Source organism: Erinaceus europaeus, chromosome 15 (genome assembly GCF_950295315.1).
Source record: "Erinaceus europaeus chromosome 15, mEriEur2.1, whole genome shotgun sequence".
NCBI lineage: Eukaryota > Metazoa > Chordata > Mammalia > Eulipotyphla > Erinaceidae > Erinaceus > Erinaceus europaeus.
The window spans coordinates 17,113,941-17,141,670 of record NC_080176.1 but is presented as its reverse complement, the minus strand read 5'-3'; the positions used below and the strand labels follow the sequence as shown (position 1 = coordinate 17,141,670).

Genomic DNA, 27,730 nt, shown 5'->3' with positions numbered 1-27,730 from the left:
GAAGGAAGAGATTTCTCAGTGATTATTCTAAGACTGTCAAGTTAAAAAAACCATGAGAAGTGGAGATGTTGTCTGATAAGGTCCTTTGTGGCATTCATCTCCGTGCTGGTCTTTGAGGAGACCTCCAATACATGGGTCTGATTGCTGGAAGGATAAACCAAATTCCATTTAAGACCAATTCAAGCCTCATCCAAATTTCCCCCTGTGATAGAACGGAGATACAGCCAATGGACTTGGAGGTAAGTAGGCCATGACTGTGTCTTCCACAGTGTTTGGTGTTAAAGCCATTTAACACACTAGCTATTATCAGGGAGGTAAAGGGTCACCGCACAGGAAGAGCTAGGCGAGACTCGCCCCAAAGGAGAGGTCAGAGCACTTGAAAAAGATGCCGATGGCAAGGGTTTGAGGAAGAACCCTTTAGAGCAAGTTAGGGTGGGCACTTACATGAAAAGCAGTGATGTAGGAGAGAGGAGGTAGATTAGAACTCAGCCTGTTTCGACTATTTGGAGTAGTTATCCTGTTATAGATGGCTTTCTCAACCTCATTCTTGCTTCATAATAGCTTTCAATTTTTTTTAATTTCTTGTGTGGGAGAGAGAAATCAGAGCTCATGTAGTGTCAAGGATCGAACTGGGTGCCTCAAGCATGCAAGTCTTGCACTCTTCCAACTGAGCTATTCCCTAGGCTACTCAGTCTTGATGTTTCTTTTCAATTTGACCCTTGGAAGGTTTTTTTTTTTTTAACTTCTTTTCTTTTTCAACTTCATCTTGGTTTTATTGAGAAAACACTGATTTCCAGGATTGTTGTTGCCACAGGGTCATAACTTCCCAAGATAGGTGCCAGCATACCTCAGCCTCCATCAACCTCCCCCACAACAGAGCACTATCACCCCTTCCCCTTTCCCCCTTACCCCCCTTCTCTCCCAGAGTCCCTGCATCTACTGTGACAGATAAGTTTGTTGGCGTTTCATGTGTATCTATCTCCCCTTGCTTTGTTTCTCAGGTCCTACCAGTGAGTGGGATTTTCTGGTATTTGTCCTTCTCTTTCTGGCTTATTTCTTTCAATTTGATTTTCCCCAGTTCCATCCCTATTGTAGCTAAAGAGAGCTGAGTAATCCTCCATTGTGTATGTAGACCACAGTTCCTGTAACTCCTCATTTGTTGGTGGACACTTGGGTTTGTTTCTAAACATTGGCTGTTACAAATAGTTCTGCCATGAACATAGGTGTGCCTAGCTATCTTTAGATATGTTCAATCCCAGTTCTCAAGGTGAACGGGTGTATGTGCTACTTATAATGACTTCCATTTGAGAGAGAAAGGGAAGAAAGCATTCCCTTTCAGCCCACATCCTTTTTTTTTTTTTTTTTTTTTTTTTTTGCTCCTGGACATTCTTCAAGAACATGGACAAGCCCTGAAGGGCCTTGAGCAAGTCACTAAACTAGCTGAGACTTAGTTTCTCTGCTTGTGAAGGAGACAACTGTTTCTGGGGTCACAGGAAGGCTGAGTTGGGGGAAATGTGTTTGAAAGTATCTACCAGGGCAGGTCCTGGGGAATCAAGGCAAAATATCTTTGAGGGGAGAGAGGGAGAGAGACAGAGACAAAGACATCATCTTCACTTGATCTTGGGGACAATATTTGGCATCCTGAAACCACCATAGTTCTACTTTTTCAGAGTCTCTTTGGTTAGTACACATCCTTTGTATTTCCATAGGAATTTTAGAATCTGCTTGTCATTTCAATAAACAAAAAAAAGTCTGTTTAGGTTTGGCTTGGGGTTGTAGTGCATCTATATACTAATTTGCAGAGAACAGACACCTTACCAATACCACGTCTCTTCCACCGTGAACACAGTGTTATCATTCCACTTATTTATTCAGGTCTCTTAAAAATCTGTCTCAGGAAGGTTTTGTGCTTTTCACTGTACACATCTTGCACATCTTTTGCCAGATGTAGCTTTTAAGTATTTCTACTTCATTTATTTATTTAATTTATTGCTGCTGTAAATGGTATTTTTCTTACCATTGAATTTTGTGCAGCCTATTACAGAGTCCAATTACAAGTCCAATATGGAACTGCATCTTATAGGAACACAGTTGAGTTTTGTCTATTGATCTCATATCCTACAAGCTTGTGCAAACTGGTTATTAGTTATAATGGGGTTATTATGATTATTTTGAAGATTCTAAAGAACTTTCTATGTAGGTGATAATCACACCTGTAAATAAAGCCCATTCTTTTTCTTGCCTCACTGTATTGTGCCTTACTAACCACTAGCCAAACGTTAACAAAAAATGGTCCAGGAGGAGGCATTTTGTTCCTGAGCTTTGGGAGAAGCATGAGACTTCTCACTGTGAGGATGGCCATTGTTCCTTTCCCCACAGGTGTCCACTACTACTGGAGAAAACCCCCAAACCTACCTTGCTGAAACTTTCATGAATGATGGTGGATTTTATCAAGTGATTTTGTTTCTGTATCTTTCAACATGTTCATGGGACTTTTTTGTGTGTTTGTTTGACTATTCACAGAGTGAGTTGCAATGCTTGGTTTTCAAATGGTAATCCTTGGGCTCATAGGGTTATACCACATGACCATCAGATACATATTTTTTTCAATTTATTTTATTTATGTATTTGACAGAACAGAGAAAAATTGAGAAAGGAGAGGATGAGAAAGAAAGACAATTAACAGCACTGCTTCATCACTAGTTAAGCTTTCCCCCTGCAGGTAGGGGCTGGGGGCTTGAATGCAGGTCATTGTGCATTGAAATGTGTTCACCCAACTGGTCGCACCACTGCCTAGCCCCTCTCCATCAGATATTATTTGTATGTTTTGTTGAGAGGGGTTAAGAGACTTGCTTCATGCCACCCAAAAAGCATAAGAACCAGGTTGAGAATTCACACGCTGGATAAAAGTGCTGTAATTCATTTCTTGTCTGGTCCTTCAGTTGAGTCACTGATGACTTTTGTACAATTTCAACAACCATGCATTAGAAAAAAAAATGAAATGAAGAGCCGGGCAGTGGAACATCTAGTTAAGTGCACATAGTACTATGCACAAAAATCATCCCAAGAACCCAGGTCCAAGCCTCCACCCCCCACCTGCAGTAGAGAAACTTCCAAAGTGGTGAAGCAGATTTTCAGGTGTCTATCTTTCTCTCTCCACCTCTTTTCCCCTTTACCCTCTCAATTTCCCTCTGCCCAGTCAAATAAAATGAGGAAAAAAATGAGGGAAAAATGGCCACCAGGACTGGTGGATTCAAAATGCTGGCACCGAGCCCCAGCAATAACCCTCGAGGCAAAAAGAAAAAAAAAAGAAAGGAAGAAAGAAAGAAAGAAAGAAAGAAAGAAAGAAAGAAAGAAAGAAAAAGAAAAAGTAATGAACATAAGCCGGTCAGTTTTTTAAATATCACTAATTATAATGAAGCCAAAGTAGGGACATTAGACCCAATTTTAAGGAGAATTATTTAGCAGACTGTAATTAGCTCATCAATGTGTAGTTGTCTGATTAGGGGGAAACCATGAAGGTGTCATAGGCATTGGGAACTTTCTATTCCTTCTCCTACCTGTTGGTTGGCCAGGGAAACTGAGGCCCAGAAGGGTTCCTGGTTCTCTCGCTGTGAGTGCAGAAGGAACTTTTCAGTATCTTTTTTTTTTTTTTTTTGGTTATCCAGAGCCTCAGAGCTCCACTCACCTCTCCCCTTCCCTCATCAGGTAGACCAGTGGCCATATTACTCCATGCTGATGGGTGATCCAAGGCCTCACTGCTGTGAATTTATGAAGATTAATTTACTAGGGTGGTGAAGGATTTATTGAGCACTTAAAAATGTTAATGGACACAGTTCCCCATAAATCATGTCACACAATCTTTCTGAAAACAGTGGGGATCTTTTCTATCAGGCTCAGGAAGCAGCTTTGGCCTTTGAAGGTTGGTTTAAGCAACTTTTCAGCAAATGGCAGACACCATCAACCACTGGCTTCTGAGTCTGCTGTGCTCCAGTAATAGAATTCTCTATGAGAAATTCTTGTCAATAGAATTGCTCTCAATCTAAGGTCTCTGGTTTGCAAGAGCTGTTCACTTAGGGTTGTAGACCTGCTCTCTTTGATCCACAGAAGTCACTTTTTATTATTGCCCATTAAAACAATATTTTACTTATTTATTAGAGACAGAATCTGAGATTGAAGGGGGAAACGGGGGGGGGGGAGGAAAGAGATACAGTACTGCTTCACTGCTGGTGAAGCTTCCCCTCTGCAGATGGGGACTAGAAGTTTAAATCCAGATCCTTTTGCATAGTAATATATATGTTCTAGCTGGCACCTGATACTTCCTATTTCACAGAAGCGATAGTCCAGGACTGTCCCTCTCTGTCCACTGCAACTGTGTGAGCCTCTTTCATGATCTGGGCTTCTGTTCTCATGGTCACTTCTGTGTGAACCACCTTCTTCATTAGAGCATCAGCTAGCCTGGCCTTCAGAACTCATACCTCTTGATAAAACACTCCTGGTCACAGTGCTTCCTCTCCATCACAGCCTTAGACAGCCTGTGCTTTTATTCAATCTTATTCCATTTATTTGGTTTACAAAACTATAAATGTTTTAGAAGTACAATTTCACATCTCTTCAAAATGTTTACTACATCACACCCACCATCAAAGCACCAGGATCCCTCCACTTCAGTCCAATTGGATCACATCTACCTTTCCAATCCAGTCCCTGCCACCTCCCTTTTTTTTTTTTTGTTAATTCAGTTATTCAATTCAAATGCATAGATTTGTTTTAATTTTGCTTGGTTTCTTTCCTTAGCCTCTTATGTCTTCTTCCTCAACTTTCATTTTATATGTCCCTTTAGTATTCCTTATAGGACTGGTTTATTGGTAGTTAATTCCTTTTTTTTTCTTTTTTAAAGATATTTTATTGATTGATTGATTATTGGATATAGACAGAGAGAAATTGAGAAGGAAGGGGAAGATAGAGAGGGAGAGGAACAGACAGACACCTGCAGCCCTGCTTCACCACTTGTGAAGCTTTCTCCTGCAGGTGGGGACCAGGGACTTGAACCTGGGTCCTTGTGCACTGTAATGTGTGCACTCAACCTGGTTCGCCACCACCTGGATCCCGGTAGTTAATTCCTTTAACTGTTGCTTGCCAGGAAAGCGGTTCATCACTCCTCTGAACCAGAACAATAATCTAACCGGGCAGAGTATTCTTACATGGAAGTTTTTCCTATTGAATACCAACCTACTAGCGGTGTCTGTTCTTTAGAGATTTTGTTAAGAAATAAACTGATAATCTTACAGAGGTTCCTTCTGGTGACTGTTTCTCTCTAGAAGCACTACTAATTTTGTCTTAAGATCAACTGCACATGTCCTAGCATAGCAAGCAAGACAAGATTGGAGAGACCTTTCCTAAGCTTTTCTAACAAAAGCCCTTTCCCCCATTCCATCCATCCTCTCAATCTTTTGTTCTGATTTAATTTTCTCCATGGTCTCACTATTACTGGACATGTCTTTTGTCTATGATGATGTCTTTATCTCTCTGCCCCAACCCCCACCAGAATTTTTCCACCACAATGGCAGGTATTTTTTGTCTCTACAACCAAGATGAGATAGCAGGGGGAAGCAGAGGAGGCAGTGGGAAGAATATTTTTTCTTGCCTTTAGGGTTATCACTGGGTCTTGGTGCCTGCACTATGAATCCACTGCTCCTGAAGGCCATTTTTTTCCTACTTTGTTGCTGTTATTGTTTTGTTATTGTTACTGTTGTTGTTGTCATTGCTGTTGTTGTTGGATAAGACAGAGAGAAATGGAGAGAGGAGGGGAAGACAGAGAGGAGGAGGAGAGAGAGAAAGACACGTGCAGACCTGCTTCACTGCTTGTGAAGTGCTCCCCCCCCAGGTGGGGAGCCCAGGGCTCAAACCAGGGTCCTTATGCTGTCCTTGCACTTTGCACCATGTGCGTTTAACCCACTGTGCTACTGCTCGGCCACTGGGGAGAATTCCTAATCAAGATAATTTGCCACTAGGATAATGCTATTCCACCTTCTCCTCAACTTGTTATCAGGACAGCGCTCTCTTCCTTCTGCTTGGAACACTCTTCTCCCTTGACTTGTGCACCTCCCTGCACTTCTGGTGAATCTTTCTGTCTTGTTTCATATATATTCCATGCTGTTCCATCTTCTCCCAGCAGGTCTTACTCTGTCCAAGGTTGGTGGTTTTTATGTTGTTGTTGAGGCGGTCTGGTGTTGGGCTGCACCGCGGAGAAGAGAGCGGACGTCCAGAGCAAAGGGGTACACAGATCTTTATTATAGGATGGGGGGGGGAGGTTTGGTTCAGACCACGTGGAGCCAGCCAGCAATGGCCGACCACGGGGGGAGAGCAGGGAGCGAGACCTCAGAGAGGGAGAGCCGAGAGCCCAGAGAGAGCGAGGGGAGGGGTGAGGGGGCTTTTTATTGGGCGACAACCAGGGGTGACGTGTAGAGCCAGGATTGGTTGAAAGGGGGCACTCTAGGATTTAGCGAGGCATAGAAAAACCTGGGGGCGGAGCCAGGATTGGTTGAAAGGGGGCACTCTAGGATTTAGCGGGGCATAGAAAAACCTGGGGGCGGAGACTGCATCAGAATAAGTCCTCAGCAACATCTCCTCCTATCCCTTTATATCTAAATGGACACAGTAAAGAAAAATGGAGCATGCTTAAATGTTTTAGAGGAATGCCATGCTCAGGTGGGAAGATGTAGGACTTTCTGTGGAGGAGGGAAGGCTTAAATGGCTGCCAACCTTGTGAGATTTAAATGTCCTCCTGTGCTCAACCCCTCTTCAGAGAGAGAGACTTACCTGGAGAGACTCATCTCATAGGTTTAAGCGCAGCCTGGTCAACCATCTCTTCACAGTATCTCTACATCTTTTCTATCTTTCTATCTAGTAATTGCATAAGATGTACAAAGTCTATAAAAGACTATCATGGGGCAGAAACCTTTTGGACATAAGCCTAAATGACATAACAAAATAGGAAGGGACACGAAGGGGAGAAGTAAAAGTCAGTGTGGTGTGAAGGGAAGGATTGGTGTGTAAAGGAACATTCCCTGCTTGAGTGGGGAAAAGGGCAAGGGTACATAATGAGGGGGAGGCGGGAGGCATGACCCACCAAACAGAGGGGCTATTTGGCATTGTATAGTCCTCAAGGCAACAGTCTGTAAAGTCTATGAATTACTCAGGATTAGTCTATGAAAAACCAGCAGCGTGAAGGGAAATAAGCTGCTTCAAAATTGTGTAAAATGTATATAGGGTATGTCAGAAAGTCCGATACAAGTCTCAGTCCAAAGTAGATGGCTAGGGGAGGAATTGGCAGGGGATGCAACGCTGCATGAGGGAGGTCAGCCGCTGGAATGTTGCTCTTTTGTAGATAGCTAGCTGGAACTGCCAACACGTAACAAGCAGGTCAGAAGCAGGAACGGTAACCAGGCATGAAGAAAGTTCTGTCCTTGGAATTCGTGTATCAGGTTCTTCAGATCACGTTGAGTGACATCTAGGGTTTCGGGGGGTGTGCCACGGTAGTCGTGCCATCTAGTGAGTGACGTCAGGGTGTGCAGGGGTTCAGATGGTTTTTCCGGGATTCCTGTGAAAGAAACACAATCTGCTTCTCGTGGTTAATTTGAACTGGTAACAAGTTATAGGTTTGTTATAGTTGATACCTCGATGATTATAATTGGTTTAGAATCTCTTTATGATTTATTAAAAGGTCATCTAATGTGACCTCCTGTAGCAGCCTCTACCGCAGGATCTTGAGACCAATTTTAGCTAAAATATGTATTTTAAACAGACTCAAATTGCTTAGAGAGTTAACGCATATTCGTGACAATGATTTTAACGTTTACAGTGCCAGATTGATGCCAGATCTGTTGTGGATTAATTTCCACAAGATAGTTTACAGGGCACCTTTGGGGGCCTTTCAAAGGTGTCCTGTATATAAAATTTATATAGTTTAGTTTTGGGAATGAATAGTCACGTTGAACATTTAGACTTTTACCTAAATAGTAAGTTACCTTAACAATTAATTTTTACCTTGTCTGGTAAAAGTGTAGCTGTAGGGTTACACTTCTGACCGTTAAGTTAGTGTTACCAAACTTGAGACATACCCATAAACATTTAGTTATAACAAACTGGAGGAAAAAGAACTTTTGTTATAAAAACACATTATTTAAAAACAATTTTAAATCTGTCATTAGTCACACAGTTTAAGACTAAACACTTACATATATACCAAAACTATATATAAAATTCAAAAGAGGGAGAAAGAAAAAAAATTTTTGGAATGTTTCTGGACGTCTCCAGAAACTTTGGCTGCGTCCAGCATTTTTATATAAGGCCAATAACCTTTTAGAGTACTCCAAGCAGATGGGTCATGCAAAAAAAGAAAAAAAAAATTTTGTCATTTAACACACTCACTCACAAAAACAACTGGCCAGTTATAACATAAGACATACAGGGAAAGGGTAGGAGAGAGGTCTCTGTGAGCCAGACTTTGCAGGTTCTGCCATGTCGTATTACGGGTCCTGGGATGTATCCTGCATCTGGTCCTCTTGTAGTATTTCTTGTTCTTCAGGAATAACAGCGCCATCCTGCGGGTATTGTCGGACATGGCGGGCAGGAACCCAGACAGGTTTAGAGAAATTTTGAGGGAAAATGCATGCGAAACCCCTTCCCATGGTCAATAATGGGTCAGGCCCTTTCCAAACTTTATTGAGTGGGTCTCTCCATTTCACCTTAATAGATGGGAGGGTAGATGGTGTTTGCCAGTGAAGAATAATAGGGGGTAAGGCTGAGTTATTGTAAATATTAAAGAGATTTAACATAGTTAAGGCTTTTGCTAGCTGGATATTGGGGGGATATGTTCCTCCTTTATCTTTATTTAGTTGAGCCTTCAGTGTTTGATGGGCCCTTTCGACAATGCCTTGTCCCTGTGGATTGTAGGGAATGCCCGTGGTATGAGTAATATTCCAGAGGGAACAAAAATCTTTAAATTGTTTGCTTGAAAACATAGGTGCATTGTCTGTTTTCAAAAGTAATGGGACCCCCATAACGGCAAAACAAGAGAGCATATGGCTTACAAGCTTTTTAGCACTTTCTCCTGTCTGAGCTGTAGCCCACATAAATTTAGAAAAGGTATCAATTGAGACAAACACATATTTTTGTTTGCCAAAGTTTGGTATGTGGGTGACATCAATTTGCCAAATAGCATTAGCTTTTAAACCTCGGGGGTTAACCCCAAGGGTCTGGATAGCAGGTGTCTTTATAAGATTTGCACAAGAAGAGCATGTAGCAAGGATATGTTTTAACTGTGGTACAGGAACATCAGGGAATCGAGCTTGAAGGCCTTTAAGATTAACATGGGTTAGAGAGTGAAAATTAGCAGGATCAGAGACAGAGACTTCCTTCTTCTTGGAACACTCTTCTCCCTTGACTTGTGCACCTCCCTGCACTTCTGGTGAATCTTTCTGTCTTGTTTCATATATATTCCATGCTGTTCCATCTTCTCCCAGCAGGTCTTACTCTGTCCAAGGTTGGTGGTTTTTATGTCATGCTGTTTTCAGCTCACATTTCTGTAGTGATCACATCTTCTAGTTTCTGGAGTTGATGTTTTGACATCTTGAGACCTAGACCCTAGAGACACTAGAGAGACAGCCCTTTTTTCCAGGGCAAGCCAATTCTTGGAGATAGTAAGGGGCTCCCTTCAAGTGTCTTTCATAGGCAAACCAGCTGACCTAGAGCCTATACCACCTCCTTTAAGAGAGTTCCAAAACTCCAGACCAATCACTAGTTCCTTAACTATCAGTTGCATCTCCCTGTCCAGATACCAAACAACAGGATAATTCCTTTGCCACAAAGATCTTCAAACTGACTCAAATTAATGATTCCTAAATCTGCTTGTCTTCTCTTTCCTTCCTACAGAAACCACAGCAAAAACTGTGGGTTTTTTTTTTTTTTTTTTTTGCTGTTGTTTCTGGGTTCATCAATTTTTTAAATTTTTTCTTTATTTGTGAAGAGGAAACACTGACAAAAACCATAGGATAAAAGGGGTACAACTCCACACAATTCCCATCACCAGAACTCCGTATCCCTTCCCCTCCCCTGACAGCTTTCCTACTCTTTACCCCTCTGTGAGTATGGACCCAGGGTCATTATGGGGTGCAGAACGCTTCTGTAATTGCTTCCCTGCTGAACATGGGCATTGACAGGCTGATCCATACTCCCAGCCTGTCTCTCTCTTTCCCTAGTGGGGCAGGGTTCTGGAGAATCGGGGCTCCAGGACACATTGGTGGGATTGTCTACCCAGGGAAGTCCGGTTGGCATCATGGTAGCCTCTGGAATCTGGTGGCTGAAAAGAGAGTTAACATATGAAGCCAAACAAATTGTTGACTAATCATGAACCTAAAGGCTGGAATAGTTCAGATGAAGAGTTGGGAGGGGGGTCTCTGTTTTGTAGATAGTTAGTGGACCTCTTTTAGTTCTATTCCAAAGGGCCCCTGACTATTTGCTCCTTCCTCTGCCTCCTGACTGTAACTGGCCTTTCCCTGTATACCCTCTGGAGAGAGATGGGTCCCCTTCTCACTGGGATATGTTCATATATCCAGCTCCACACACACTGGGGGTCAGCTCCTGGTCTCTCATCCTTGACACACCTGCAGTAAAGCCTACACTTTAAAAAAATCTCATCTTTCTGACCTTTCCCTGACCTGTAATTCCCAATCTCAGCAGATATGTTAGTTTTCTTCATGGAAGGTACTATAGGCTGTAATGATTACTGCCATTGTTATATTATTATTGTTGTTATGATTATTATTTTGATATTGGTATTTCATATTTGTGTAATCCCACTACTTCTGTTGGACTCCTTCCCCCCCTTTAAATTCAACTAGAGACAGAGAGAGGAAGAGATAGAATGAGAGGAAGAGAGACACCAAAACTCTGCTCCACCATTCCCCTGCTGACATGATACACGTTCTCATGTGGTGCTAAGGGTTTGGACCCAGATCCCTTGTGCCTGGGGAAGTTTGGGATCACACAAATATGTAATAAATACACAAATATACAAGTCAACTTGATTGTAATTGTTAGATTTGTATATTTATTTATCAATTTAGCATCACTCTGCCTTCACCAGAATCTCTGAAGACATATTAGAGATCTCTGGAGAACCAGAACAATAGAAAAGTATCTCTTTGTCTATCATCTGTCAAATCTGGTGAAAGTTCTACTGCAAATGCCAGTACACTCCAGGCCCAAGAGAAATCCAACTTTCCAGGTTGAGTCAGAAGGGAGGAAAATGCCAGGGTGCCAACTCAAGTTGCCAGGCTGGCCGGGTTCCCTCTTACTCAGCTTTTGTTCTGTTCAGCTAATTAGATGAGGCCCTCCCACATTGGCAAGGACAATCTGTTTTACTCTGTCTACTGATTTCAAATGTTCATCTCACCTGTGAAAGCAACCTCACAGATACATCCAGAACGTCTGGCCGGTTGTCTGGGTGCTCTGTAGTCCAGTCAAGTTGATGCAAAAAAAAATGAACCAACCCAGAGTGCCAGAGTCACATCTGCCTGGCTTACCCATGTATCTCTGGTGCATTGTACGCGAGTTGACCTTGCAATTCAAAGAGGTGTCTTGCACACCAAGAAGGGGCTTAGCAATGATTGTTGACTGGCTGCAGAGTAGAGATATATGATTGATTGATCTTTGGGGGCTACAGCTGCACTAGAGGAGGCTGGGCTGTGAATCAGCGATGAATGATCATGGGTGCTGTGTGTCTTTGTTCAATCAAGGTTGATTTCTTCTTCTTCTTCTTCTTCTTCTTCTTCTTCTTCTTCTTCTTCTTCTTCTTCTTCTTCTTCTCCTTCTCCTTCTCCTTCTCCTTCTCCTTCTCCTTCTCCTTCTCCTTCTCCTTCTCCTTCTCCTTCTCCTTCTCCTCCTTCTCCTTCTCCTTCTCCTCCTCCTCCTCCTTCTCCTTCTCCTTCTCCTCCTCCTCCTTCTTCTTCTCCTCCTCCTCCCTCTCCTCCTTCTTCTTCTCTATTTATTTATTTATTTATTTATTTATTTATTTATTTATTATCTTTATTGGATCGAGACAGTTGGAAATCAAGAGGGAAGGGAATGACAGAGAGGGAAAGAGACAGAGAGACACCTGCAGCACTGCTTTACCACTCACAAAGCATTCCCCCTGCAAGTGGGGCCTGGGGGCTTGATCTTGGGTCCCTGCACGTTGTAACATGTGTGCCCAAACAGGTGCACCACCACCTGCCCCCCCTTCATTTCTTCTTTCCACAAGCAGTGCCACACATTGGGCAGCCCATCTCTTATCTTGTAGCAACACCATCTGAAAAGATGGCCCCCAGACTTGCTGCCATCACCCCATTTGGCTAACATTTAGTTATATGATCCTAGTCTACCAGCAAAGGAGCCTGGGATATGTAGTCTTTCCATGCCCGTGGTCCCTAAGCAGTGTCTCTCTAGCCTACATTCTTTGGAGAAACTGTGAGCTCCAGTCATGGAGAAGGCCAGCCAGGAAGCAGTGAGAGTCTAGGAACAGAGAGTTTAGCTTTGTCCTAGGTCTCCTTAGCATTGAGTTGTTTGTTTTTCCAGCATTTCCTGGAAGCCCAGGATCTAGTGAGAAGGACCCACCTTCCACTGCCCAGCTGTATGGCTTAGGACAAGTAACTGCACCAGTCTGAACCCCAAGTCCTTCAATAGTAAACAGAGCACCAGACCCTACCTTATACAGACAACATGGGAACTGGAGATCATTCATGTGTGACTCCTGGCTGGCACTGGTACTTTGCCTAGTGAGTCATTGTCACCATTTGACTTTGTCTGATCATTATTGTGAAAGCTACTGAGGCACGGTGCTTACCCAGCACAGTGGGAGCAGCTCCCAGCTCTCTTGACTTCCAGCTCCTGCCTCTGCTGACCCCACAGAAGACCTCACACCTGCTTCAGAGCAGAGAACCAGCGCCTGCCCTGCTCTGGCTGCTTTCTGTGTCTCGCAGCTGCGGTGGGAACCTCACCCCTCCCAGCTCGAGTTGGAGGGAAGGGTCAATTGCAGTGCAGCCTTTTCCAGGATAATAACTTTGCAATGCAGACTCAATTAGTGAATAAGCCGTTGACTTCGTTCATTACAAAAAGACTGGAAACAACACCATTTGCCACGGCAGAAGCTTCCAGAAGACAGATGTGCTCTCCTTTCATGTTATCAGTCAGGTCAGAGTGCTGGGGAAGTGGACATATTTTACCATGATTTCAAGCCTTTTTTCTTTTTATTTTTAAGCACAGAAAGACCATTGTGATAGGGAAAATAAAAAAAAGTCCCCACTCTGGGGTATTAATTAGAGCAATCAAGCTTTTTTTTTTTTTTTAAGCATATTCTCATTAAGTTCAAGAATCCTTAATGCGAAATGCAGATTCAGGAATGCAACTGGCTGAAGAATTTATGAGAAGCTCCAGCAACTGATCTATCATTTTTAAGGAAGAGGGAGAGGGGAAAAGATAAACAAAAAAAGCAAGCAGAATATTTTGTCAGATTCTTGGCTTTGAGATTCAAAAACCATTAAGAGCAGCCCAGGCAGAAGTCAGAGGCTCATTTCGTGTTTGTATCACAATCTCCAGCCACCACCACCACCACCCCCCCCCACACCCCCGAAACCTAATGATGATGAATGATCTCTGCGGTTGGAAACTCCGGTTCTGTGTCCCGACCCTGAATCATTCCCTCCTCTTGGGGCTTTTCAGAGCTGCTCTGGGTCCCTGATTGATGTTGCAATCTGGAGTTCTGATTCTTCGACACGAACATTCATACATAAGCTTTTAAAAATCGATATTAGTGTGTTCATCCTTGTGATAAATGCCTACCAAGCACCTCTGCATCCTGTCTACTGCTCTGGGTGTAGGGGTTTAGTGGTGAAAGGTGGAGTCCCTGAACATATTCCTCTGGTGAGACGGTGGAGCTATACAGACATCAGTAGGTCACAGAGACACTGTGCAATCACATCTGCGTTAGAGGTAATGGATGAGGCTGGTACAGCGAGTCTTTATGTAACACATGGATGGCTTCTTAGAAACTGCAAACTTTGCAGGGACCTGGGTTCAAGCCTCCAATTCCCCACCTACAGGGGAGAAGCTTCACATGTGGTGAAGCAATGCTGCAGGTCTCTCTCTCTCTCTCCCTCTCCCTCTCCCTCTCCCTCTCCCTCTCCGTCTCTCTCCTCCTCCTTTCTGTCTCTAGTCAATAAGTAAATAAGTAATACAAATTTTATAAACTAAAAAACACTGCAGCCTTAAGTAAACTCAATTATCACTAAACCAGTGGCTTACGGATGTAAACCAGAGTTTTATCCCTACAGCACATTTCTGCTCACAGAGCATCAGGTTTCTAAATGAAGACCCCTGGACACTTCTAATATTCAAAGAGCATTTGCATAAACCCATTTGTTCATCCATTCATTCACTCATTTTCCACCCTGCTTATCACAGGTCAGGGTCTAGAGTGTCAGGAGTCTCTCCTTGTAACTCAAAGGCAAGGCAGGTGGCCTGGGAGGGGTCACAGTGGTTATGGCCCTTGAATTCTCAGACCTGATATCTCAAGTTCAACCTCCAGCATCATATGTTCCCATGGGAAGCACTGATTCTCCCTCTCCCTCCCCCCTCTCTTCCATAACTAAATAAATCTAAAAAACAAAAGGCCAGGCGGGACTCCACACTGGACAGGATGCCTTTCTATCCCCAGCATCATATGTTCCCATGGGAAGCACTGATTCTCCCTCTCCCTCTCCCTCCCCTTCCCCCTCCCCCTCCCCCTCCCCCTCCCCCTCTCCCTCTCCCTCTCCCTCTCCCTCTCCCTCTCCCTCTCCCTCTTCCATAACTAAATAAATCTAAAAAACAAAAGGCCAGGTGGGACCCCACACTGGACAGGATGCCTTTCTATAGCAAGGCATAGCACACACACATGCACACACACACACACACACACACACACACACACACACACACTCACACTCACACACAGAATCACTCTAGCCAGGACCATGGAGACACCCCAGAGAACCTCAGAACACAGTTCTGGGATGAGGGAATAAGCTAGAGAACCCCAAGAGGCTCCATACAGACATGGGGAGGTCTTAACAGGACCCAGTCTGTGCTTCCCATCAATGTCATTCAAGGACCCTCTGTGAATAGTCACAGAGCTCGGCTCACTCTGGTTACATGGACACACACACACACACACACACACACACACACACTGGAGGTAAAAGGCAGTACCTACTGTGTGGTTCCAGTGTAGGCTCCCTCTTGTCCTTTTCACTGGTGCTAATGATGCCAGTGACTCTCGCCTGAGTTTAGTCACTACACACAATAACTAAGGTGCAAGCAGTTCTCCTTGTGTTCAGTGTTGCATGTTTGGGGCAGAAAGTTCTCTTCCTTCCTCTCCTTCTTTCCTTTATTCTATTTTCCTTCCTTCTCTCCCTCCTTTTCTTCAGCTCTTTCTTAGAGCTAATATGCCAGTGAGTGGGGATAAACTAACTATCGGATATATATATTGCTTGTTTTAAAGGCTAGAGCACTATGGGTCATTTACCTGTGTTTCTTTACTCTTTTCTCTCCACTGTATTTAGGGGTTAGAGGTTTACAGTTCAGTTGTTGGCACAGAGGTGCAGCCTCTCACCTCCCCATGATAGGTGTCTGCAAGACACTCTCCTCCCCAGCCTAGGTCTTTTCGCCCCCCTCTATCTCCTCCTTTTCCCTCCTTCCCTGCAGTCCTTTGCTTTGGTGCAATACATCACACCCAGGCCAAGATTCACCTAATGCTTTCCCTTGCTGTCCCTGCTTCTTAAGTTCCATCCAAGAAGGACATTATTTGGTTTTTGTCCTTCTCTTTCAGGCTTATCTCATGCGACATGATACCTTCAAGTTCTGTCCATGACAGAGAAAAAGAGATGCCTTCATCATTTTTAACAGCTGCATAGTACCCGTGTGTGTGCGTGTGCGTGTGTGCGTGTGCGTGCGTGTGTGTCACAGCTTTCTTAGCCACTCATTTGTTGTTGAGCATCTAGGTTGTTTCCAAGTTTGGACTGTTACAATTTGTGTGCTTAGGTGTTTTTGAACCAGGAGTCTTTGTTTTGTTTGGCTATATCCCCAGGAGAGGAATTACCAGGCCATGGGGTAGGTTCATTTCTAGCCTTCTGACAAGTCTCCAGACTATTTTCCAGTGAGATTGCATCAGTTTACATGCCTACCAGAAATTTGGGGGAGTTCCGTCCTGCCTCTGCCCCCAGGCCTCTCCAAAAGTTGGTGTTTCTGTCTTTTCTAAGTAAGGCATGGTATTCTTACAAGTGTAAAGCATTTTCTTTTTAACCACAGACATTTCTTTTTTATTATTCTAATTTTTTATTATCCTTATTTATCTATTGGATAGAGATAGCCAGAAATCAAGAGGGAAGGGGGTGACAGAGAGGGAGAGACAGAGAGACACCTGCCACACTGCTTTACCACTCAAAAAGTCTCTTACAGGTGGGGACTGGGGGCTTGAACCCAGGTCCTTGCACATTATAACATGTGCACTCAACCCTGGCCCCCCCAGGGACTTCTCTTTACCTGTGGTTCTTATTCCATTGGTTGGCTATGACATTGCTTGACCAGCGAGTAGGATGATCAGAGGCTCAGAAAGTTCCCAAGTGAGAAGCCCATGGCACCTTCATGGCACCAGGAATACAAGGAGGCCTTTCTTACACAAGCAGTGCCTTATTCTGGGAATGGAAGGTTCCAGAGAAACCACCTGCCTGCTCTTTCTCTGGGGACTCTGCAGAGCCAAAGTCTTCCCAATCCCAGTAGTGTTGGCGTGTGCGTTGAAGACACACCATTGAATTGGCATATTGCACCCAAGTAAAAGACTCTGGGGTGGGTGGGTGGGTGGGGAGAATACAGGTCCATGAAGGATGATAAATGACATAGTGAGGGTGGTATTGTTAAATGGGAAACTGGGGAATGTTATGCATGTACAAACTATTGTATTTACTGTTGAGTGTAAAACATTAATTTCCCAATAAAGAAATAAATTAAAAAAAAAAAGAAGACACATGATTGTCAGGGCCGGGTGGTGGCACATCTGGTGGGGCGCACATGTTACAGTGCAGAAGGACCCGGGTCTGAGTTCCTGGTCCTCACCTGAAGGAGGAAAGTTTTGCAAGTGGTGAAGCAGGCCTGCAGGTGTCTGTCTCCCTCTACCCATCTTGATTTCTGGCTGTCTCTATCCAATAAATAAAGATGATGATAATAATAATAATAATAATAATAATAATAATAATAACGTACTATCATCTTGACTCCAGTCTGGACTCTTCTCCATTCTGGTGTCATTATTAGTGGCCCCTTGCTTCTGTGTTCCTTGTGTTACTTTGGCTGTGTGCCACCATCAGTCACTCTGTCTTCCCGAGCTCAACTCCCCTGTCTGCTGAGACTCAGAGAAAAGTGTCCTAAACCATCATCTGACTTAATCACAATTCACTTATCCTGATGATATATATATATAGTAAATAATCTTGATGTAAATTCCTGGTGGGCCAAGAGAGAGGAGGCGGGATTTTAATGAACTGGTGATGGAGTGGAAATATTTTGAAATGCCAAATAATGTATTTTGCTTGTCACCTAATTACTTATCCGCCACCCTAATAGCACATTTCAAGATATCTCCCGCCTGATCTCTTCCCTCGGCAATCAGGATCCCTGTGCATGATGGCCACGTGCTCCGTGCACAGCCCAGTGAATCAGGCGCACGCAGCTAACGAGGCTTTAATGGCTTTAGCGCCTGTAATGTCTCAGTTAGGGAAATGGGTGGGGGGAGGGCTTCTTGTTTCGCTGAAATTGCATTTTTGTACCAGAGAAGATTGTTTGAGAGGGAGCTGCTCTCAGTCAAAAACGATGAACACACAACACTCACCAATACAGAACAAAGGGCTGTTAAACCCTAACAAGAATGTTCTCTGTTAATTTTTTTTTTTTTGCCTCCAGGGTTATTGCTGGGGCTCGGTGCCTGCACCACGAATCCACTGCTCCTGGAAGCCATTTTTCCCCCAATTATTGCCCTTGTTGTTTTATTGTTGTGGTGGTTATGATTATTATTGTTGTCATTGTTGTTGGATAGGACAGAGAGAAATTGAGAGAGGAGGGGAAGACAGAGAAGGGGAGAGAAAGATAGACACCTGCAGACCTGCTTCACCACTTGTGAAGCCACTCCCCTGCAAGTGAGGAGCCAGGGGCTGAAACAGGGATCCTTACGCTGGTCCTTGCCTTTTGTGCTGCCTGCGCTTAACCCGCTGCACTACCACCCAACTCCCTCCGTGAATTCCTTCTTGTCAGTGAACACACAGAAGTGGGAGCTGCATCCCAGAAGAGCACAGGTGTCTGTACGCCTTGAAAGTCTAGATTGTGTGTGTGTGGGAGCACAGTCTGTGAGTGTCATGCGCATGATGTGTAACATGCAGACACACGTACATGCATGTACAGACATGCACACACAGGCACCCTCCTCATATACTTTCACAAGGATAGGTTCAGGGGCTGGATGGTGGTGCACCTGATGGAATGCACACATTACCATGCACAAAGTCTAGGGTTCAAGTCCCTGTTCCCACCTGGGACTATCTTTCTCTCTCTTCCCTCTCTCTTTCTTTCTTTCTTTCTTTCTTTCTTTCATTCTTTCTTTCTTTCTATCTATCTAGTGGGGAGGGGGCAGGTAAGACATGGTCACCAGGAGCAGCAGATTCTTTTTTATTTTATAATTTTTATTAGTGACTTAATAATGATTGATAAGATTGTAGTTGAAGAGGGGTACAATTCCATACAGTTCCCACCACCAGAGTTCCATATCCCCTCCCCTCAATTGGGAATGTTCCCTATTCTTTATCCCTCTGGGAGTATGGACCAGAGATCTTTATGGGGTGCAGAAGGTGGGAGGTCTGGCTTCTGTAACTGCTTCTCCACTGAACATGGGCGCTGACAGGTGGATCCATGCTCCAGGCCTGTTTCTATTTTTTCCCTAGTGGGCCAGGGCCCTGAGGAGATGGAGTTCCAGGATGCATTGGTGAGGTCCTCTGCCCAGGGAAGTCACGTTGGCATCATAGTAGCATCTGCAGCTTGGTGGCTGAAAAGCAGTAAGCTGTAAAGCAGAACAATTTGTTTAATAATCAGGAACCTAAAAGTAAAAGTATAGCGGATGAGATTTGAAGTCTTCATGTTGGAAGGAGCTAGGAAGTCAATTTTAGGTACATTCCAAGAGGCCTGTGACTTTACTAAATTTTGCCTGAGCCCAGCAGCTAACATGCAGGTGGACTAGGAGTATTGTCTAGGAAGATGGTGTCAGAGTTGTGGAATGGACAAGAAATCTGGAGCAGGGCAAAGAGAAACTCCCAAATATGGGAAAAGTATGTAAATACCATTAACTGTAAACCACAGAGATCTGACCTCAGGCCGATGTCTGTTCATATTCAGGACAGGAGTCTGTGTTACCTCTACATCCCACACCTGTCTGAACTCGCATTCCATGGTCATAGCTAGAAACAGTCTAGGCTGCACTCATTTCAGGACCAGGCTTCCTCCAGTGGCAGAGTATGTTGACTCAGCCTCCCTCTGGAGAGTGGGGCAATTTCTACCACTGTTGTTCAACATTGAGGGCAAGGTCCTATAGAGAGGAGCAGCAGATTCTGTGCAGGCACCAAGTCCCAAAGATAACTCTGGTGGCAATAATAAAGAAAGAAGAGAAGAAAGAGAAAGAAAGGAAAGAAGAAAAAAAGAAGAGAAAAGAAAAGAAAAGGAAGGGAGGAAGAAAGAAAGGAAAGATCAGGTTCAAAGCAGCCTGGGAAATAGCCCAACTAGTAGGGCTCCAGACTTGCACAAGTATTGACTCAGCCTGCTGTGTGTCAGCCTCATGCCCTGCCCTGCCTGGCTCAGCGGAGTGTGAGTGGTAGGGCGACACGGGTTTAGCTCTCACGCACACCCTGTGCTCTGGAATAGCTGTTCTCAGCTGGGAGGGAATTTTCTCCTCTCCACTTTAAACATGCTCATTGACCAAGATATCCTCCTGCAATTATTGCTCCCCCCATATTTCCAAGGTTGAATGTGAATTCAGAGGGGGCTCCCCTAAAATATCTGGACATCTTTTTTTTTTTTTGGAAGGGGGTCAGGCCTAGCCATTGGTGGATATATAGCTACACAGCTTCTCCTGATGGCTGCACCACCCACCAGCTTCCACATGTGTGGGCACCTTTTTCTTCTTGGCTCTCTGGTCCTTGGGTCCATGCTATGGTGACCACTGCGCCTGCCTCTTTATTATCTTTTCATGGGGTGGTCATTAATGGTTGAGAGTACAGTTGTGGACACAAAGGCACAATTTCTCGTCTCCCCATGATAGGTGTCTGCAAAACACTCTCACCTCCAACTTATAGTCACTGTCTTCACCTCAGTTTGGACGGAGCTGGGAGCTGGAAGGAATCACGTTGAGTGAGAGAAGCCAGAAAGAGAAGGATGAATATGAGATGATCTCATTCATGGACAGAACTTAAGAAATCAGAACAGAAAGGGGAACACACAGTAACACTTGGACTGGTTGGGCGTGTTGCACCAAAGCAAAGGACTCTGTGGAAGGAGGTTGGGGAAGGGACTTTGGGGGTCCTGATGTGTGATGGGCTTCTTTGTTTACACCCCAATATATGTCCCGAGTCCCACTGTCTCCTTTCTCAGCCCAGATCTTTCCTCCTGTCTCCTTCCTGTCTGGTGATTGTTCCAGGAGGCTTGTCCCAGGCGACCAGCCAGACCTCAGACCCCATCGTGGGGTGCTCCCCTCCCAGCCTGAGGCCCAGCCCCCTCCTACTGACATAACTCGGGGTGCCAGTTCCATCTGAGAGCTGGCTTTTTGACTCACCACCAAGTTGTCCCCACCCCCACCCCCACCCCAAGTGAGATATAATTGCAGGCTTATTATTATGCTATAACCCCGCGTGCTGGAGTGGGTGGGAGGGTGGGCCGGAGCTCAAGACAGATAATGGCCTTTGAGGGCCGGGCGCTCCGACCACCCACTTCTCTCCCGGCCGCGCTGTGTGTTATCTGCTGCTGAGACAATAGCCACGCAGCGGTGCCGACTGCATGTTATTCATACGGCTGCCTCCAGGGCCAGGGGACACGGGGCTCCAATTATAGACTCTGCCAGCCCTAACCTTCCAGGGCCCAAACTGGGAGCCTCCTCATTTGCTGCTGGGGTGGGTGAGGCTGGCTCTTCTCTTTTCTCTGCTGCCCTCCCCCTATAATGGGTATCCCTCTGACCCAAATCCAAACTCTCAGATGCCTCTGGGGGACCCGGGGACTAAGGGAATCTGTATTTCGTCTTTGTCAGGAGCAACACACAGGACTGGTTGCACAGAACACACCAGCAGCTCTAAGTTTTTCCTTGCTGGTCCAGGAATAGAAAGTTCACAGAGCAAATGCTCTTCCATGTCAGGGCTGGGTTGTCATGCTCAAAAGCCTGGAACCTGACTCAGTATTTTTTCCACCAGGTTTATTGTTGGGCCTCAGTGCCTGCATGATTTATTCACTGCTCCTAGGGGCTTCCTTCCTTCCTCCCTCCCTCCCTCCCTCCCTTCTTTCCTTCCTTCCTTCCTTCCTTCCTTCCTTCCTTCCTTCCTTCCTTCCTTCTCACAAGGACAGAGAGCTATTGAGAGGAGAAGGGAGTTAGACAGGGAGAGAGAGAGGTAGAGCAGCACCTGCAGCCCTGTTTCACCACTGGTGGAGCTTCCCCTGGGCCCTTGCTCATGCTAACGTGTGTGCACTCTACCAGGTGCGCCACTGCCCAGGCCCTGGACCCTGACTTTCCTGATGTCTGACTGCACTGCAAAAAATTGCCTTGGCAGGGAGTATGAATCGACCTGCCAATGTCCATGTTCAGCGGGGAAGCAGTTACAGAAGCCAGACCTTCCACCTTCTGCACCCCACAATGACCCTGGGTCCTTACTCCCAGAGGGGTAAAGAATAGGGAAAGCTATCAGGGGAGGGGGGGGGATATGGAGTTCTAGTGGTGGGAATTGTGTGGAGTTGTACCCCTCTTATCCTATGGTTTTTGTCTGTGTTTCCTTTTTATAAATAAAAAATTAAAAAATAAAATAAAAAGAAATGTAAAAAAAAGGAGGGGAAGAGAAAAGAAAAGAAAACTGCCTTGGAGACCATGCTGTTGGGGTCTCTTCCACTGGTTTATTAATGGTTAAAGGCTGATGACAACTCAGGATGCTTACAATGTGTAAAAGTTACTGAAGGAAGGGCTCAGGCAGTGGCACACCAAGTTGATCCCACATGTCACTGTGGTCAAGGACTAGTGTTCAAACTCCAGTCCTTACCAGCTGGGGGAAGTTTCATGAGTGGTGAAGCAGTGCTGCAGGTGTCTCTCTCCTTTATCTCTTTCTATCTCTATCTCTCCTTTCCCTCTCAACCTCTATCTCTCCTTTCCCTTTCAATTTCTCTGGCCCATCAAATAAAAAAAGAACAAAGGAATAAATAATGGTTACTGGGAGCGGTGGATTCATTTTGCAGGCACTGAGCTCCAGAGATAATCATAGTGGCAAGGACAAAAAAAAAAGTTTCATAGGGCTGGGGGATAGTTATGAAATTCGGCTAAGGGTCTGGCAGGCCAGTGGCCTCTGGCTAATTTAGTTTCTTAGACTCCCTCAGAAACATGAGGGTTTGGGCAGTGCTAAAGGGCCACTAGGTCTGGACTTTGACAGTTTCCTCCCAAGTGTCTACACCAAGACTGTAGACTGTTGATGATACTCTGTTGCTCTTGTTGAGGGTACAAACTGACCATGCACAGCACAGGTTTGCTGAGGGCTCTTGGCCAACGACAACCCATCCCACAGAGCTCACAGAATTATGGGCCAGAAATGGAGGACCTTTAGCACAGAGCCATCCTGTTTCAGAGTCTCTCCTGAGACCCCAAGAGTGAAACAAGAGTAAACTGATGAGTAACCACTTAGAAACAGGAAGAGAATTGACAGTCCATGTGGCAGGTACAGAATGCCACTATCACCATTGGGGAAGCAGATCTGGTGAACAAAGCAGTCCCCACTCAGAAGACCCCTGCTGCAATCCTAGCTTCAGTAGAAAAGCATTTGGAATCAGACAGTCAGTCCCCCCCCCCTGCCCCACTTTGATTTTTATCCTCAAACTTGACCTGAGCAGGCACTGTGGGTCAGTCCTCATGCTGGAGGTGGGAAATTAGCTCCCAAGCAGAATCGCCATTGGGTGGGATGAGGAAATAGGCTTGTGTGAGCAGTGCTGACAGGGGATGTGAAGGCTGCCATTGTGATGTTCATTGTCGTTATAAGTATCCTGATTATTATTAGTGTACTTGAGAAGGGAAGGAGGCTCCAGAATGACTTTCCTTAAAAAAAAAAAAAAAGAAAAAAAAAAGAGAGGTTTCAACAAAGTCCAAAAAGATGAATGAGAAATCAGGAAAAGGTAGTCAGGTGCACTTAATACTAAGTTTGACCCGGTTAAGTGCACTTAATACTAAGCACATAGACCTGTGCCTCTAGGATCCAGGTTGGAGCCCCCCACACACACACCTGCAGAGGGCACAGTTCACAAGCAGCAATGGAGGTCAGCAGGTGTCTTTTTTAAATATTTATTTATTCCCTTTTGTTTCTCTTGTTTTTTTATTGTTGTAATTATTTTTGTTGTTATTGATGTTGTTGTTGTTGGATAGAACAGAGAGAAATGGAGAGAGGAGGGAAAGACAGGGAGAGGGAGAGAAAGATAGACACCTGCAGACCTGCTTCACTGCCTGTGAAGCAACTCCCATGCAGGTGGGGGAGCCGGGGGCTCGAACCGGGATCCTTCCGCCGGTCCTTGCGCTTTGCGCCACGTGTGCTTAACCTACTGCACTACCACCCGACTCTCTCAAGCAGGTGTCTTTCTATCTCTTCTTCCTCTCTCAGTTTCCAATAAAATGGAAAAAATGGCTGCCAGGAGCAGTGGATTCATAGTGCTAATACCTAGCCCTAGTGATAACCCTGGAGGCAAAAAGGAAAGAAGGGGAAGGAGGAGGAAAGGGGGAAGAAGAAAGAAATGAGGGGAAGGGAGGACATTCTAGACAAAAAAAAGTATGTGTTGAATTGCATGTGCTGGAGTGATGCTCTGGTTCTCCTCCTCCTCTTCCTCCTCTTTTTCATAAAATGAGAATATGTACTGAGGGCTCTGAAGAGGTGAATAAATTGAGAGTTTGAGAACCCAATGAGGACCTGTTATAGTTGGGAATGGGGAGGGATTGATGGGGAGGTAGTGGCTGGACAAGTGGGTGACCACTGGACCGTGCAGGACCTTGTACTTGGTGGGTGTGGATTTTGAGTTTGCCTAAAATTACATCCGGGAATTAGCTAAAGCGGGTAGAGCAACAGCGTGGTGTGAGAACATGTGTGCCTTATACCTTCCTCTGGCTGTGAGGATTTAAAAAGAGAGACATCCTCATTGGGAATCCAGGCAGGCGGCCATGATGGATTGTTCCAGAAGAGGGGTGATGGAAATGGGGCAGGGGGCCAAACTGGGGAGAAACCGAAGGAACCAACTCTGGAAACTCTCCTGAGATAAATGCTCCATGTTTCAGTTAGAATTATTCACAGGGAGTAGAACCTGAACTGGAATTGGCGTATTGCACCAAAGTAAAAGACTCTGGGGTGGGTGGGGGAGAATACAGGTCCAAAAAGGACCTAGTGGGCGTTGTATTGTTATGTGGAAAACTGAGAAATGTTATGTATGTTCAAACTATTGTATTTACTGATGAATGTAAAACATTAATTCCCCAATGAAGAAAGTTAAAAAAAAAAGAATTATTCACAGGGAAGCAGCAAGAATGATGAGTGGCGTTACCTGGAAATTCTGCCAGAGGTTTGTCCTGAGGTCTTGGTAATAAATATCTGTGCTTCCTGTCTTGGATGCTAGAGGGTTGGGATAGGGAGACAAGAAATGCCACCAGTCACTGTGGTGACTGCAATCTGTTCGTAGTGGAATGTTTGACAAGCTTCAGGAACACATATTAAGAAGTGATTCACCTGAGACATCACAGTTCTGATCTCTCCAAAGGGAGAGGCTGGCTTTACCTTACTTGCCCTGACTCTCACTTTCTATTTTTGAGGGCAGTTACTCTCTGTGGAATAAATAGCACTTTGCTCATTTTGTAATTACACACAGAGAGGATCAGAGAGGTTAATTCCTTTACCTGAGGCCACACAGCCAGAACTCTAAGTCCAGAGCCCTGGATCCAAAAACCCTCCTCTTCTCTGGTGGTTCAGAACTATTTAGCTTAGGGTGGGGGTATAGCATAATGGTTATGCAAAGAGACTTTCATGCCTGAAGCTCGCAAGTCCCAGGTTCAATCCCCCACACCGCCATAAACCAGAGCTGAGCAGTTCTCTGGTTAAAAAAGAAAAACTATTTAGCTTAAAGAACTTTTCTCACTCTCTCTTGTTTTATCTTTTTTTTTTTTTTAATTTTAGATTCATATCATGTCTCCACCTACCCTCTCGTTTTGCCCTGTCGGGTTCAGCCTCTCCACTCCTGCTGAGGAAGACAGAGTGGGTTTGTAGCACTGAATCATGGGGTGAGAACCCCATTGTGCTGTTGGGAGCTGAAGACCAAAAAAATTCCATCTCGTTGGGTTTCCTGTGAAGTAGAGAATGAAGATTATTTTAAAGGGATCCAAGTGGAATGTTTTTCAAGCTACAAATAAAGCTATCTACCCTCCCAACCCCCCGGCATATATCACTGTGTCCTAAAACACTCCGCAATGTAGCAAGTTTAAAAATAAAAATGGTGATTTTCTCGTCCCCAGCTGGACAGTGCTCAGTTGGGGGTCTTAGGCTGTGGCAGCAGATGGTGGTTGAGATCGATGTCAGCCTAAGGTCTTATCATGCGGGCACAGCAGTCCAGTGGTTCTGTCACCCACAGCCTCAGCTGGGACTGCCAGATGTCACATCTGTGCTAGAATCCAGTACTTGGTTGTATGGACTTGGAGGTGGGGAGGGTAAAGCTTTAAATGTTGGTTGAGGTCTCCTTTTGGGGGTTAATGTTGGCCCACTGTTGACCAAAGGCTGACCCAAACTCGAGACATGTATGATGTGTGAGTATCTCTAGATGATTAGGAAACTTTTCCAAGAATTTCACGAAGCCTGAGCTTCCTCACAATATGGCAGCTGAAATACCAAGCCGGAGTCCCCGGAAATCAGCCCAAGCACAGCTGTGGGACACTTTATCATCTCGCCCTGGAATTCACAAAATATCATTTCTGCCTCACTTTGATTGGTTGGGACAGATCTCCCCAAGTCCAACAAGAGGGAGACCAACCATGAGGGGAGAAGTATCAACATCACATTATTAAAAAATAAATAAATAACTTAGGAGGTGGGTCTCTTGGGGTGGTTATCTGTGGAAAATGCAGTCATGGGAGGTGGTGGAGTAAAAGGGAAGCACATTAATTTGAAGAAGATTTTGTTTTATTCATTTCATATGCAGTAGAGAGGGACAGGGGAAAGAGAAGAAAGAAGCCAGAGCACCACTCTGGAACATATAGCACCGGGGATCAAACAGGGAGCCTCAAGCATGCAAGTCCTATGCTGTGCCAGCCGAATCTTCCCAATGGCATGAAAGGAAGCACTTTAATATAAAAGTGTAACATTATGGGCCTGTATCTTCAGAAGTGAGCAGTCTCACTGCAAATTCATCAGCTTGGCTGGTGGCAGTGAGTGCATTCTTAGAATTCCTTTATAAAACCAAGGCAATGCTTTTTCATGGCTTATTTTCTTTATCCTTACTCCTTCTTCTGAGAAGAATGGTTCCCCCAACTGAGAGTTGGCAGATTCAAGGAATCATCAAGATAGAGTCGAATCTCTTTGTGGTTTTTCATCTATTGATAGTTCTTAGCAATGAGTCTTCCCTCTCTGGAAGAACTCCTCTTCTTTGTTTATAACTACCTGTTCTTATTTTGTGTGTTCAGTGCCTAAGGAAATGGTGTAATGGTAGCACACAAGGCTTGAATGCTTGAGGTCCCAGCTTTAGTCCCTGTTACAACCATACGACAGAGCTGAGCAGCCCACTGCTCTATTACAGATATTTGATCTAGTGACTTTCTTGGTTCTAGTTCTTTGGATTTAAACCCTGCCACTTTCTGAAGTTAGCTTCTCCATTTCTTGGCGTTTGCATGTGGCTGTGTCTGGTGTCTGGACTGAGAGCTGATCTCCAAGACTGAGCATGTGAATGGGCAGGAATTCCTGTGAGCTGCAGTGTCTTTACCACTCTGTACACCCATCACTCTGTGTAGAACTTCACTAGGTGGTCTTCTGGGTGGCAGTGACTCTCTTTAAGACTCCCATTTGCAGTGGATACGGAGTGGTCCTTTGAGCACGAGGCTTCTCCAGTGTGCTAACTGCCATGCTACGTTGAGAAGCCGGGGGATGGGGGGGGGGCAGGAAAGGGATGGTTTAAGTCCTGCTTGCCTGCCTTAGGTCTTGCATCACAGTCCAAAATGAATATCCTTGACCTCTGACCATGTGAAAGGACCTGGATTCAAGCCCCTGGTTCCCACCTGCAGGAGGGAAGCTTCACGAGTGGTAGAGAAAGTATTGCAGACGATTCTCTCCCTCTTTAACACCCCCTTCCCTCTCAATTTCTTTCTGTC

At 44.9% G+C, this 27,730-nt stretch overlaps 1 protein-coding gene and 1 long non-coding RNA gene across 3 annotated transcripts in view; both read left to right on the top strand.

Annotated features, from left to right (window-relative positions):
* SHISA9 (shisa family member 9) overlaps positions 1-27,730 on the top strand; it is a 291,935-nt gene that overhangs the window by 226,204 nt on the left and 38,001 nt on the right. The window lies entirely within an intron of this gene.
* On the top strand, positions 89-25,804 carry LOC132532982 (uncharacterized). The gene is made up of 2 exons (XR_009544879.1): positions 89-239; positions 25,554-25,804. It is a non-coding gene; the product is annotated as an uncharacterized LOC132532982 (long non-coding RNA).